Source organism: Diceros bicornis, chromosome 34 (genome assembly GCF_020826845.1).
Source record: "Diceros bicornis minor isolate mBicDic1 chromosome 34, mDicBic1.mat.cur, whole genome shotgun sequence".
Lineage (NCBI taxonomy): Eukaryota > Metazoa > Chordata > Mammalia > Perissodactyla > Rhinocerotidae > Diceros > Diceros bicornis.
The window spans coordinates 14,682,758-14,698,113 of record NC_080773.1 but is presented as its reverse complement, the minus strand read 5'-3'; positions in this window follow the sequence as shown (position 1 = coordinate 14,698,113).

Here is a 15,356-nt window from a genome sequence, read left to right as displayed (position 1 = left end):
CATACCCATTAGCAGTCACTCCCCATTTCCCCTTCCCTTCAGCCCGTGGAAAATACCAGTCTGCTTTCTGTCTCTGTGGATTTGCATTTTCTGGACATTTCAAATAAATAGAATCCCACAGTATGTGATCTTTTGTGTCTGGCCTCTTTCACTTAGCAGAGCATAAGTACAAAAGCTTTTAATTAACTATAAGGATGCCATTTAAGATTTTTCTGATACTATGGTTGTTTATTCAATCCACACGATAGATAGATCTAGTTCTAATATTCAGCGGTCATCTGATATTACTAACTATGATCTTGAAGCCTGGCCAATAGCCAATACTATTAATGGTACAAGAAATGGTTATTCCTTTTCTGTTGCTCAAAATACTCAATTATCCCAACACTTTGCCACTAAACAAAAGAAATTGAATTTTACAATAAGAACTGTGGGATGTTTCACACAAATCTGGGATGGATTTATCTGTCTCACTGCTAGTGATGGGTCTTTAAGTACATGAGCACCTTTACACTGGAACAGAGAAACCATTCCAAACAATACTTACCTAACTGTACCCACAACATGGGATGGATACTCCTGGAGTCATGTCTAAATACACTTTCTTAAAGAAAGTGATTGGTTTGGAACAGACTGGTCTCAAAGTACAGACATGTTATTGGGTGGCACCGATAGGAACTCAGCGGTCTTGTGGAACAAATCTGTGCCTTGGCTACCACCTGGATGGCTAGGAAGCTGTGCTCTGGGGTTCCCTTAGATGCAGAGAAGGATTCATCCTAAGTTAACAACTGTTGCCCATCTTCCTCTCCTTAAGGACAGATAGACTCATTCATTGTTCCATCGGTGTGACCACTTAGCAGCTGTATTTGTTCTCTTCATAGGATTAGAAGAAGTCACATCCCATGTAGAAGCCCTGACTAGATTTACTCAACAGGCCCTTGCCAGTAGCCAAACAGGACTAGCTTTATTGAGTACTGAGATGTCCTTAATGAGAAAGGCTGTCCATCAAAATAGAATGGCCTTAGATACTCTAACTTCATCCCAAGGTGTCACATGTGCTATAATTCAAACTGAATGCTGTGTTTTTATACCTGATGAATCTTCCAATGTGTCATCTCTGTTAAAACACATGAAAAAACAGGTGATACCCTAAGCGACCCTTCACAAAGTCTCAATTTATTTAGTTGGCTCTTTTCAGGTATTGATTCCCTTCTGTGATCTGATTACAATTCTTATTTTTGTTACTTCTTGGAATTCTTGTACTAATCATGCTAATCAAGCTAATAACGGTTTTCTTTGCTTATTGTTGCAAGAGTGATATGCAAGCTAGACTAATGATTTCTTGACAACTTGAGATGGTTGATCAATCTTATGTTTTGAACAACCTTCTTTCTCTGATAAGGATTAAGCTTAAGGCTTATTCCTCTCAACTAAACACTTTACTATCATTACTACTAAATCTTCTCTATAGTTGTTACCTGTTATAAGTGATGATTACAAAATAGTGTTGAACTGTATGTACAGTGTTTGTGCAACAATATAAAATTATTGACCTATGGAAAGCTTCCCTTATCAGCATATACCTCTATGTCTGCTCACTAAGCTCAGCTATTTTCCCCCCAACATGGGTAACTGGGTGAACCAATAAAATAAAAGCCCAGCTCTGAGGGACATGATGGACCCAGGGCAGGCAGCAACCACCCTGGCAAGAAGGGACAATAACTTGATCATCAGTGCTTTCTTCAAAATATTTTTGGTCATAAGGGGAAAAATGATGAAAATAATAAGAATAGGAAGAAGCTGTCACATGTCGGCATATGGGGAAGCCATTCTGGTTTAAATCTGATTTGGCATCAAACTTGTTTATCCCAGAGCAGCCTGACTTGTGGCCCTCTGCACATGCATTGTACATCTGCTTCAAACGTTTTCTGAAAGCATAGAACGCATTCTTTAAAGATACAGATGAATGTTTCCCTTTCTGTGATGCCCATACCAGTAGTTCTTTGAAGACAAGCCTTTCCTAACAGAAAACCAATATCAAGTTGACCTGCTGAGAATGTGCTCAACTGTGGCAAATAGTCTCCTTGTGATTTTAAGGAAAAAGTTATATTTCTGTGCTGCTGCTGTATGTTCTTTGTTCTGAAATCGTATATAACCACGCTGTAAACCACACTTCCCCAGAGTGCTTTCTTCCCTGGGGAAGAGAGTGCTTCCAGGCTAGTTCTCACATTAACTCTTTAAATACCTCTCTTACCTATAGATTGGTTATTGATTATTTGCATCAACAGTGGGTATCCAGAAGCCTGTGGGTGCCAATGCAAACAGACATATCAATTGTTTTCCTTAATTTTAGAGCTGCACATTTCCAATTCAATTTTAAGAAAGGCTAGTTTGGGGAGATCAAAAGTTCCCCATAATGGCCATTGCAATTCTGGACTGCTTTTGTTCTGTTTGGCACTCTTAGTTTAAAGTGTGCATTTAGGGGGCCTGAAGTTCTTAAACATAAACCAGGATGGGGTTCTGGAAAGAGAGTTTCCCTCAGAACCTTTAGATGACTGTTATCCCATTTCTGAAATTTCCTCTGAAAATGCAAGAAAGTTGCTCAAGTTCTAGCCCAATCCCCAAAGGAATCTAAAAACAAAAGAAAAGTTGCTGGATTTATTTTGAAAGAAAAAGCTGTCATTCCAAAAGGAATCTGATGACCAAAGAAAAACTCCTGGATATTCAGCAAGCCCAAGTCCCAAAAGAAACTGTGCTACACTCAGAAAACAAATGAGTAATCACCTAAGACAATGTCCTGAACCCAAGGACAGAGCCTTGAACTAAGAGGACCAAGTACCTCACCCAATAGGACAAAGCCTCCCCCATTTCCGAATAAAGTCTGAGAGCTCAAAACTCAAGGAGAGCAGAGTTCATCACCTGAGAGAAGACTCACCAAACTGAACGCAGGTGGCAACACACATAAGCAATAAGCACGAGGGGCTCCGTGTGGGTACCTTGCTCAATTCTGGTGGTCACTGTCTCTAGGAGATCGCCTCCCTTGGACCCACTTTTCTGAAACCACATATATGTCAACTAAAATGGCAAATTCACCTGTTATTTTATTTGAAAATGGGTTTATTTGGGAATAACGAAAAGGATTGCTATTCGGAATGTGCATACTACAGCAAATCGTAGGCAAATTCAGAAAACCAAGGGTGTGGAGCATGATTTTATAGAGAAAAAGGGGGAGTAGGGAGGGGATGTTCTAAACTGAAAGTCCATTGGAGGAAAGTAACAGTTCAGAGCCGTGACAGCTTCTCCTTGGCTGAGCTGTGGTGTTTCTCATTGGCTGGGCTCTTGCCTGATGGGGAGAGAAATCTCCTCTCAGTAGTAGAGTAGTTTCAATTCCTGTCAGAGATGCAAGCGTCTGTCTATCTCTTCCTGTTTGCTGTAATGGATGACATGTGATAGGATGTGAGAGCTCCCCCTACAGGCCTTCCTGACTCCAATTTAGTTAGGGTTTCTCTTATTAATTTCCACTGTTAATAAATTGTGTCCTGTTCCATGCACTCTTCTTTCCATGTGACACTGTCATGCCCCAACTGAGATGTCCTCTTTTCCCCTCCACTTGAATCTGAGTGGAATTTATAACTGCTTTGAGCAAGAGAATCCAGTGGAAGTGTTGCTCCATGACTTCAAAGGCAAGGTCATATAAGGCAGTACAGATTCCACCTGGCTCTCACTTGGGATAATTTGCTCTGCTCTCCACTCATTGATTCCCCATGAGACTGGTTCCAGCACTCAATCTCACCATATTGGAGAAGTACTGATACATGCTACAATGTAGATGAACCTTGAAAATATGCTAAATGAAAGAAGCCAGACACAGGCCACTTTACTGTATGACTCCATTTGTATGAAACTTCCAGAACAGGTAAGTTCACAGAGACATAAGCATACTAGTGGTTGCCAGGGGCTTGAGGGAGGGAAGAATGGGAACTGACTTCTTAATGGGTATAGAGTTTCCTTTTGGGGTGATGAAAATGTTTGGGCATAGAGATGACGATTGTACAACGTTGTGGTTGCAATAAATGCCATTGAATTATACCCTTGAAAGTGGTTAATGGTTGATTTTCTGTTTTGTGAAGGAGACTTAGGAGGCCTCCGCTGAGCCAGGTGTGACCCTTTTAGTTGATGGATCATGGAGAAGTCCAAAGGGGCTTGTGGAGGAGGGTTCAGGGTGGTCAGTGGGGATACCTGGAGAGCTAGGGAAAAAAACTATTGACTCAATTGGGTAGAATTATTTCAATATTTCAGCCACCAACTTTAGACAATACAGTGGATGAAGCTTGTTATCAACTGTGGATGTGCCATCATTGATTCAGTCAGTCCTTGTAGATGTCCACTTGGGTCCCCTTGTCTTTGACATCCTCTTAGGACACTACTGTGTACCCTGTCATGAGATCTGTCCTCCATGACCCATGCCACTTTGAGAAGTTAGACGCCTTCCACCGTAGCCACTTCCTAGATGCACAGGGAAACTTCAGGAAGCAGGAAGCCTTCATCCCATTCTCCACAGGTAAGCCATGCCCTCCCCACCCTATGAGAATGCCTTGTCACCCCTGTCTGTGTGTGACTTTCTCCCTTTGTCTAACTCCAAATACTGGGTGAACATTTTTGAAAAAGATGAGGATTCTGAAGGAAAGGGAATGTAAGACATCTACAGACACAAAGACAGTGTGAGGGGGATGGCAGAGAGGATGTACGATGGGGGAGAAAAATGGAGATGAAATTAGTGATGAATATTACATGAAAGACAAAGACATACAAATGCAAGTACATGCACACACAGAGAACCGACTGATAAATGTTCCATTATTGAGCACCTGCTATGTGCCAGAATTGAGAAAGGCATTTTCAGCTTTTCTTTCAAAATAAAAATAACTTTATTTTTTTATAATTTTTATACAAACAAGGAAGTAATTAAATTGAAAGTGAAAACCACCTGCAGTTCACCACCAAAACCATATCTGTTAATCATACAAAATTGTCCTTCCAAATTTTTTATTAAATATATGCACACACAACAAGGTAGGTGATGAATGGATAGACAGATAGATAAATGATAGACAGATAGATAGATAGACAGATAGATAGATAGATAGATAGATAGACAGACAGATAGACAGATAATAGATAGATAGATAGATAGATAGATAGATAGATAGATAGATAGATAGATAGACGAAAGAAAGTTAAGAGGGAAGAAAGGGAACAGAAGGGAAGGGAAAAGAAGGAAAATATATCATTGATTTATTTCTTGTGACCAGTTGTTCAAATCCAAGACCTGGACTATAATGAGGCCCAGGAGCCTTTAGGGTACAAAATCTTGAGGAATCCTCACTCTCAGGGTCGCGCAAGCACCCTGATACAATCTCCTATCAAATAATTCAACCTTTAGCCAGTGGCTTGAAATTTATCATACGCTAAAATTTTAAATCTCTTTAGGCGTGTTTCTGTTTTGTTTTTTTTTAACACTGACTCATATTCACACTTTTCACTGCTCTGTCTCTCTTTTCTAGCTGTAACATACGGCTAAAATTACTATACCCTATAACATGTAAGATTTTACAGGGATTAGTCTCCCTCCATTACTCATATTTTTCACATAGTCTTATGGTTTTCATAACACATATTTTTTCTTTCAAGTGCACTTTAAAATTATTTTCAAGGTCTCAAAAAATCCCACTGGGATTTTATTAGGTCTCACTTAAATCTGTAGTTTAATTTGGATAGCGGAGACAACTTTATAAATTTGGGATATCCCAGACAAAGGATACTGTGTCCATTGACTCAAGTCTTGTATGATTGGTGGCACATTAGACTTTTATTCTTTTAACCAGGTTTTGCATATTTCTTGATAAGTTTATTCCTAAGAAACATAGGAGGAGATTTTTGCTATTGTTCATAGACCTCTTCGTATTAGTCAGCTCAGGCTGCCATAACAAAATGCCATAGGCTAGGTGGCTTAAACAACAGAAGTCTCTTTTCCCACAGTTCCAGAGTCTGGAAGTTTGATATCAGGGTGCTGCCATGATTGGGTTCTGGCAAGGTCTCTCTTCTTGGCTTGAGGTTGGACATCTTTTTGCTGTGTCCTCACATGGTGGTGTGAGATTTCCAGTGTCTCTTCCTCTTCTTGTGAGCACATGAATCCCAACATGGGGCTGCACCTTGAGGACCTCATCTGAATCTAAATACCTTGCAAATGCCCCATCTCCAGAAACCATCACATTGGGGGTTACAGCTTCAAGATACAAATTTTGGGAAGACACAATTCAGTCCATAACACTCTTCTAATGTAGCTTTTAAATTGTTTTAATTAGTATATCAGAAATCCATTGGGCTTTTTGGGGTATATTTCTGTCATAACTGGAGAAGTTCCTTATATTACTTTTATTACTAACTGTTTTCCTTTATTCTCTTGGGTTTACATATAATTGGTCTTAGCACTGGCAAATGATGATTTTTTTCCTCAGGTGCTTTTTTTCTTAAATTATTTTATTGAGGTTATATTGGCTTACAATATTGTGTAAAGTTCAGGTGTATATCACCCTATTTCAGTTTCTTTTTATGTGTTTTCTTTTTCATTTGTCTCCAGGTATTTTTTTATTTCTCCTTTGATTTCTTCATTGATCCAATAGTTGTTCAGTAGCATGTTGTTTAGTCTTCACATATCTGTGACATTCCTAGCTTTTTTCTTGTAATTGCTTTCTAGTTTCACACCATTGTGTTTGGAAAAGATGCTTGATATGATTTCAATCTTCTTAAATTTATTGAAGCTTGCTTTGTTTCTCAACATATCATTTATCTTTGAGAATGTTCCATGTACACTTGAGAAGAATGTGTATTCTGCAGTTTGGGGATGGAATGTTCTATATATCTATTAAGTTCATTTGGTCTAGTGTTTCATTTAAGGCCACTGTTTTCTTGTTGATGTTCTTTCTGGATGATCTGTCCATTGATGTAAGTGGGGTTTTAAGATTCCCTACTTATTATTATGTTACTGTTATTTTCTCCCTTTACGTCTGTTAGGAGTTGCTTTATATAATTTGATGATCCTGTGTCAAGTACATATATATTAATAAGTATTATGCCTCGTGGTGGAATGTCCCTTTTTTCATTATATGTTGCCTTTGTCTCTTGTTAATTTTTTTATCTTGAAGTTTATTTTGTCTGATATAAGTATGGCTACCTCCAATTTCTTTTGCTTGCCGTTTGCTTGGACTATCATCTTCCATCCCCTCACTCTGAGCCTATGTTTGTATTTAGAGCTAGATGTGTTTCATGGAGACAGTATATTGTTGGGTCTTGTTTTTTAATCCATGCAGCCATGCTGTGTCTTTTGATTGTTGAATTCAATCTATTTACATTTAGAGTGACTATTGATATATGAGGGCTTGATACTACCGTTTTATCTTTTCTTTTCTGGTTAGAACAACCAGAAATATTGTTTCTGAACAATATATTTTGTTCAGAATATATGAAAATATATTTTCATTGTTTATTTTTCCTTGTATTTCTGTCTACCATTTCTGTTTCATTGTTTTCTGTGATACTATACTCCATTTACCTTTATTTATGATTTGTGACTCTGTTCTGATTTTTTTGTGTGTGGTTACTGTGAGGTTTGTAAGAAAGATCTCATGGATGAGATAGCCCTTTTTATGACAGCCTCTTATCTCCAATAGCCTATGCAGTTTCTGTCCCTTTCCTCTTCCTTCTATGTTTTGTTGTCACAAATTATCCTTTTCTGTGTTGTAATTCTGAGACTAAATTGAAGTGGTTATAGTTATTTTTGATGTTTGCTTTCCCTTTATCTTTCATGTTATAATTGTTTACTAACCTATTCTGATATAGAGCTGCAATTTTCTGATTCTGTCTATTTACAAGTGATGATAGTTTGACTGATTTCTTTCTACATTAAATCGATATGTCATGTTTTTCCTACTACCATGGGCTAGCACTTCCTTAATTGTGTTTAAGAACAGCAGTGATAATTATCTTTCTTGTCCAAATTGTAACTTTAAGAAGAATACTTTTATTTTCTGTATTATGCTTAATTATGACTATGGCTTTTTCCAGATAGTTGATGACTATTTTACCATGTATTTCCTCAATTTTAAATCAATCTAATAACAGATCTTGTTTCTCTCTATCATACACAGGTTCTTCTCCCTTTAAATTTTTAATCAGGATTTGGGGTTTGGTGATCAAACATATTTTCATCTCTTTCCAAGTGTCTTTCTCCTTTGATCTGTGAAAAAAAATAGTACATGTCTTCGTGTTGAATCAGGCACTATCTTGTAGAGCTGGAAGAAGATAGGCCCAGGAGGGCAGGGTGCTTACACAAGGTCCCATAGGTTGTCAAGACTTATGTTGGTCAGGGCAGCATGGGCTGTGAAAAACAACCTTAACATCTCAACAGCTTAAAGCCTAAAAGTAAATTCCATGCTCGTGCAACACACCCATCCCATGCCATCAGAGTTCCATAGAGATGGGGGATATGGGAAACTCTATCTTGACACAGGCAGAACAAGGTAAACAGCATGACACACATCAATTTAGCCCTCGCTTCATTGGCCAAAGCAAGTGCCATCCAAGTTCAATGTGGCAGAGATGTTTACCACACTCAAGGATGTGCCAAGAATATTTGTGAACCATAATGCAATTTACCAGACTGAGAGGGAAGCTCTCTGGGCTCCCTCCCTTTCCCACTGAGCAGATCAACAGGATGCAGTCCAAACTGTGTCCCAGCCCAAGGACACGATTGCTTCCCACCCTTGGTTATGCCAGTGACACAGGCTTGTGCTGAAGTGAACAGAGGATCCTGAGGCCTCCATCTAGATGGGACAGTTTCATGATGGTGGATCCAATTTGGCAAGAAGATATGAGTGGGGAGTATGAGATGCAGAATTAAAGGGCAAGTGTGGGTTGGGGGTGCTATTCAAAATGTTTATCAGGCATGATGGGGCCATGGACCAATCAGAACTGCCACTGGTGGTGGTGTTGGAACAAGGTCTGAGAGGCTTCCTCAGTTTGCTGCTGATAGTGGGAAGGTCTGGAGTCTCAGTGGAGGGCCAAGGTGGCTAGATGAGTGGGGGCGCTCAGTAGCTTAGAGTAGCAGCTGTGCATGACCTGTTCAGATGTAATTCAATATCTTAACAGCCAATCCAGATCCTGGTGTCCATCTACTACACATCAGTCCAGGATGGGAGCTGCACAAGTTTTAACTTCCTTCTGCCTCTCTCTCATGGCTTCTCATATCCAGTGCATACTAGAAGGGATTTTTCCAACGTTTTCGCATTGTCTCATAAATTGGCTTAGTTGAGAATATACTTCAACAGAGACACAGAGGAAATAGAGATCATGAGAGAGACAAAGACGTGGACCAAGAGAGTCAGAGGAGGGCACAGAAAGGGATAGGCTGATAAGAGGTGGGACAGAGAGATACACACACACACTTGTCTTGTTGATAGCAAGGACAAAAATAGGAAAAAATGTACCTAATATGTAAATCTATGTAAATTTTGCATACAAATGTCCTGGGAGAGTAGGGGTAGGACAACCAAGTTCTCTTCTAGGGCTCCCTCAAAGACAAACCCCAACTTAAGCCTTCAGGAAAACACCTTTGTCTGGGCAAGAGCTTGGCTTGCTCCGAGCTCTTGCTCATCTTGACCTGGATGCGGCAGAACTTCTCCTTGGGCTCTCTCAAGGCCCAAGAAGACATCAACCTCAACCATGGAAGAATTCGCTGGAGAAACTGCCCCTGTGTTCCAGCTGTGCTTCCTGCCCCACAGAGGAGGGGGAGAAGGGATGCAGATTCTTCCAGACTCCTTGCATTAAGCCCCCGCCTCTGCCCACAATGAATCTGTGGAGGCCTCCTGACTCCTCCTTGCTCACTTTCCCCTGCAGAAAGTCCTTTCTGTAGTCTCTCCTTCACCCAGACTGCTGTAATTCCCATTTATCCCAGATGGCCTGTGCTGTCGACGGAGGGTAAAACCTCGGGATTTCAGGGCTGAGAAACACTCAGAAACTTAGTGTTACCACCACCCCTAGCACAGTTAGGGAAATTGAAGCTGAAGGGAGGGAAAGATTTAGATCCAAGCTTACCCAAGATAGCAGCAGCAGTTGCCCTTCTTCTGTCCTTTGTCCCCATCTACAGCACCACCCCCACCCTCCTGTTCCCTCCTTCAGTTGAAAGGTCCAGTTCAGCCCTCAACTTCTGTGCTGTGTGACTCAAAAATATCTCCCTTACCTCTCTGATTTTATCTTTCCATGTCAGTGAGATCAAAATGAAGCATTTTCCGATTTCTGGGCCAAATGGCTCTTTCTGCAGCCTTGTTATTATTATTATTTTTGGAGGTAAAATTCACAGGACATAAATTAACCATTAACCATTTTAAAGTGTCCAATTCAATAGCCTTTAGTACAATCACAATGCTGTGCAACCATCAACTCTATTGATTCCCAAACATCTCCATCACCCCGGAAGGAAACTCTGTATCCATTAAGAAGCCAGTTATCATTCTTTCCTCTCGCCCCTTTCAACCACTGGTATGCTTCGGTCTCTGTGAACTTACCTATTATGGAACTTTCAACTGAATGGAATCATACAGTAAGTGACCTTTGTCTGGCTTCTTTCATTTAGTTTATTGTTTTCAAGGTTCATCCACATTGCAGCATGTATCAGTACTTGGTTCCTTTTACGGCCGTATAATATTCCATTTTTCCATTTTTCCAATGGAAATATCACATTGTTTATCCCTGCAAGAGTTGATTGTCATGTGGGTTGTTTCCACATTTGTCTATTTTATATAGTGCAGCTGTGAACATTTGCGCACAAGGTGGCCTTGCTTTTGTTTTACTCTTCATTGGGGCAATGGAAGGAAGGTGATATTCAGTCTCCACCTTCAGACCTGAGGGTTTGGTAGGATGAGGCCAGACATTTCCTCTCAGATGATCTTCACTGGTGGTTTTCAAGATTAAATGAGACAATACTGATAAAGTTGTTAGAACAGTGTTTGGCACCAAGTAAGTATTATTTGAGTGATTGATAAGTAAATAAGTCCTCATTTTCAAGTTGAGGCTCAGGGGGGTGGAGTCACTGGCCTGAGGTCACAGCATGACTCACACTCCAGCCTTATGACTGCCACAGCTGAGTTCTTAGACATGGACTACATTGCTGGATCAGGCAGGAAAGTTTGGGAGTCATGGAGAACGGTGGCCTTTCCCACCAGCCCTGTGCCTCAGGTTGCCTCCTGTCCCATGCTGAGGGGCCTGGTCAAGGCATGTGTGGAGTGAAACTGTTTAATAGTGAAGAGTGGGAGGGATAGCTGGCTTCTATATCAGAGAGGATGGATGTGGGGATGGGGATCCCAAAGAGCCAAAGTATCCCCCTCCTCTCTCCTGTTCTATCTTTCTGTGCCTCAACTGCAAGTGGGTGCATTGTGTGCTAGGACCCAGTGCTCAAGAGAAGTGAGACTTGGGGCTGGTGAGTTGAAGGGCTTACTGCATCTCAGATTACAGGTCCTTAGACAGCATAAGCTGCACCTTCGCTGCTGAGGGAAGAGGATGTGCTTAAGGTCACACACGTAGTTAAAGAATGTTCCTCTCTTTCCTTTTAGGGCCACAAACAGTAGGCTTCAGGCTCAACTGGAGGAGGTGGGAGAAAGGGAGTTGTGAGTGCTACACTATAACTTTAGGAGGAAAACTGGGCACTAGTTCTTCTACCAAGGGCTCTGGCTGGTGGTTGTGCTGTGTGGGATTGACATTGCTCAAGAGAAGCTGATGGAAGAATCAAGGGATTCTCCAATAGGTATGAGATTGAGTGCTGGAACCAGTCTCATATGTTCAATGAGTGGAGGGCAGAGCAAAGTGTCCCGAATGAGAGCCAGATTGAGACTGTACTGCCTTCTTATGACCTTGCCTTGGAAGTCATGCAGCATCACTTCCACTTGATTCTATTGGTCAAAGCACTTATAAATTCCACCCAGATTCAAGTGGAGGGGATAACAGGACATACCAGTAGTGGCATGTCAGTGTCACATTGAAGGAAGAATGCATGGGACAGGAGATATCTACATATAGATATAGATAGATAGATAGATAGATAGATAGATAGATAGATAGATAGATAGATAGATATAGACAGTGGAAATAAATAAAAGAAAACTTAATGAAATTGGAGTCAGGAAGACTTGTAGGGAAAGCTCTCATGTCCTTTCACACATTGTGAATTACACCAAACAGGAAGAGCCAGATGCTCGCATCTCCACAGGAAGTGAAACTACTTTGCTACTGAAGGAAGATTTCTCTCCCCGATTGGCAATAGCCCAGCCAATGAGAAACGCCACAACTCAGCCAATGAGAAGCAGTTGCCGCTTTGACCTATTACTTTCCTCCAATGGACTTTCAGTTTGGAACAGCCCCTTCCTACTGCTCCCTTTTCTCTATAAAAGCACACTCGCCTCCTTGGTTTTCTGGATTTGCCAATGATTTGCCATATTATGCACATCCTAAATAGAAATTCCTTTGGCTATTCCTGAACAAACTCTTTTTGAGATAAAGTAAAGTCTTTTGAATTTAGTTTTAACTTGACATATATGTTGTCAGAAAAGTGGATCCAAAGGAGATGGCGATCCTCAGATTCAAGCGAGGTACCCACACCAAGCCCCTTGTGCTCATCAATTACATGAGTTGCCATCGACTTTTGATTTTGTGAGTCTCCTCTCTGATTCTGAACTCTGCTTTCCTTACATTTTGAGCTCTCAGACTTCATTCATGATTAAGAGAGGCTTTATCCCCTTGGGGGAGGGACTTTGTCCTCCTGGTTCAACACCCTGTTTTTGGGCTGAAGACATCATCCTAAGTGAGTACTCAGTTGTTTTCTGAAGATAGCACAGCTCCTTTTGGGGACTCAGGCTTGCTGACAATCCAGGAGTTTTTCTTTGGTTTTCAGATTCCTTTTGGTATCAAGGCTAGGAATCCAGCAACTTTTCTTTAGTTTATAGATTCCTTTGGGGATAGGGCTAGGAATAGAAACTTTCTTGTGTTTTCAGAGGAAATTTCAGAAATGGGATCCCAGTAACCCAAAAGTTCTGAAGGAAACCCTCCTCAGGGGCCCCAGTATGGTTTATGTTTAAGAACTTTGGGTCCCTTACATACGCATTTTCAACTAACTGGGAAAAAGATGCTAAAACCAGAATTGCAATGACCACTATTGGAAACTTCTAATCTCCCAAGCTAGCTTTTCTTAAAACCAAACTGGAATACTACAGCTCTAAAATTAAGCAAAATGAATGATATGTCTATTTTTATTGGTATCTGGAGGCTTCTGGATACACACAAAGCTCTAAAATCACCTCACTACAAGATATCTTATCTAAATTAGCTGAAACAACTAAAGAAATGAGGGAGAACAAAACGATTTCATAAGCCTCATGTTCACCTACCCCTTCTTCTTTGTGTCAGGCACCATCTTGTTTGTCCTCACAGACTCTTTTGTTTCAGGCTCCACCCTGGCAGCCATTTTGTTCCCAAGCTCCACCCCCAATGCCATCTTTCTCTCTTCCCTTCAGTGAAAACCTGCCCCCTTTAAGATCAGATACTCTGAGGATTCAAATGCTAAACCCCTAATTATTATTTCTAAATTAACTGGAGCAAATAAACAACTAGAAGGAAACACTTAAATAGCAATTGCCCTAGACTTTTGGTAATAGACAAAATGACTCCAAAAACAGCTAAAAGGATTTTTACAGCATGCAAATAAAAATCTTTAATAAAAGACTTTGGCCACCTAAACAAGTAAGCTTACCTTAGTCCATGTGCCAGAAATACAATTTGGATCCAACTATTCTTTTGATTTTTGTACCTGAGACGTGGCTAAAAGTTTTAAAATGAAAGCTATGAGATCTCTGTTTGTGTCTGTCTCTGTGTCTATGTATGTATGTTATAGAGATGTGATATTTTTCTACCTCCATATGGTATTGCTGAAATTGATTAGCTAAAGCCTTTATTTAATTGGCTTGAAATTAAGCACTTATATCTTAAGTATTCCAAAATCTCAGAAATATAATGGAAGCAACTCAAATGCTTTTCAAGTTCACGTGATCTAGAATATATCTTTAGCAAATAAAAGCTAGCTTAAGCTTGTTGGTATAAATTTTAAAAGCTGGTGTGTCTTCAGAGTTCTTAGTATTGGGTGTAATGCAAATTTGTAACTTTTCTCTTTGCCTGTGTTTACTAGTCAAGTGGGCTCATGCTGTCTCTTACAAAATTTTTCAGCAAGACAGTTACTTAAGGCGATGGTTGAATATTTAATGTGTAATCCAAGTAAGATTGTTAAAAGCAAGTAATTAAAATAAATGTAAGTAAGACCAAAGTGTACACTAATAATGGATAGTCATAGAATACCTAAATCATTTTACAAAGAAGATAAAATGCTAAAACATTAGTTACTTTTAACATAGGTTTATCTACTTTTGGCTTTGTATTGCAGGGAAACTAGAGATATCTGAGTCTATTAGAGAATATACTTTATGTCAAGCTGCAAAATTTTCTGTAGAAAAAAAGCCATATGTTTTTAAAAGTTTATAAAAGGTATTTTAAGTTTGTTATGCCACAAAAATGCTAATAGTGTTCACAATTGCTTACATCTTAGTTTCCACTAGGAATTGGGGATCCTAAACAAAGAGTTAAGAATTCTAATATATGTAACTAAAGCTACTTGAAACAAAAAGGAAAACATTTCTGTACGCAAGGAAAGTAGGATGTGCATTTTGGTAAAAGAAGGTATGAGCAACGGAAGTGCATTTTGTTGAGGGAAAATAAAGTAATTTAGCCTTGAAGAGATGCCAATTATTTCAGAATGGGAAAAAGGAAAAATAGGAAAAATTTGAATGTAAAAAGAAAGTTGTAGGAGGTTTATGGAAAGGAATCTTGGGAAAGGAATTTTAATGTGTGGTCAAGCTGGCTAAGTTTAAGATGAATTCAATGAAATGAGTTATAGTACCAAGATAAGATGATGCAAAATTAAAAATTGGCTTTCTTTTCTGTTGAAAAGACAAGACTTTCTTAGCCTACTGGTCTGCTCTTTATAACAGATCATGAAAGCTTCTTTACCTTTAAATAATATGCCTAGAAAACAGAGATACTGTGTTTTGTTAAAATAATTTATTGTGTTGTTTCAAATAGGTCTTTACTAAGAAAACTGAGTCTTCTTGGCATTAAAGGAGTTGAGTTTTGCTTACAACTATGTAATATTTTGTATTCACCTTTGAAACCTGTTGCCATTACTTTGGTTAAACAGATACTTA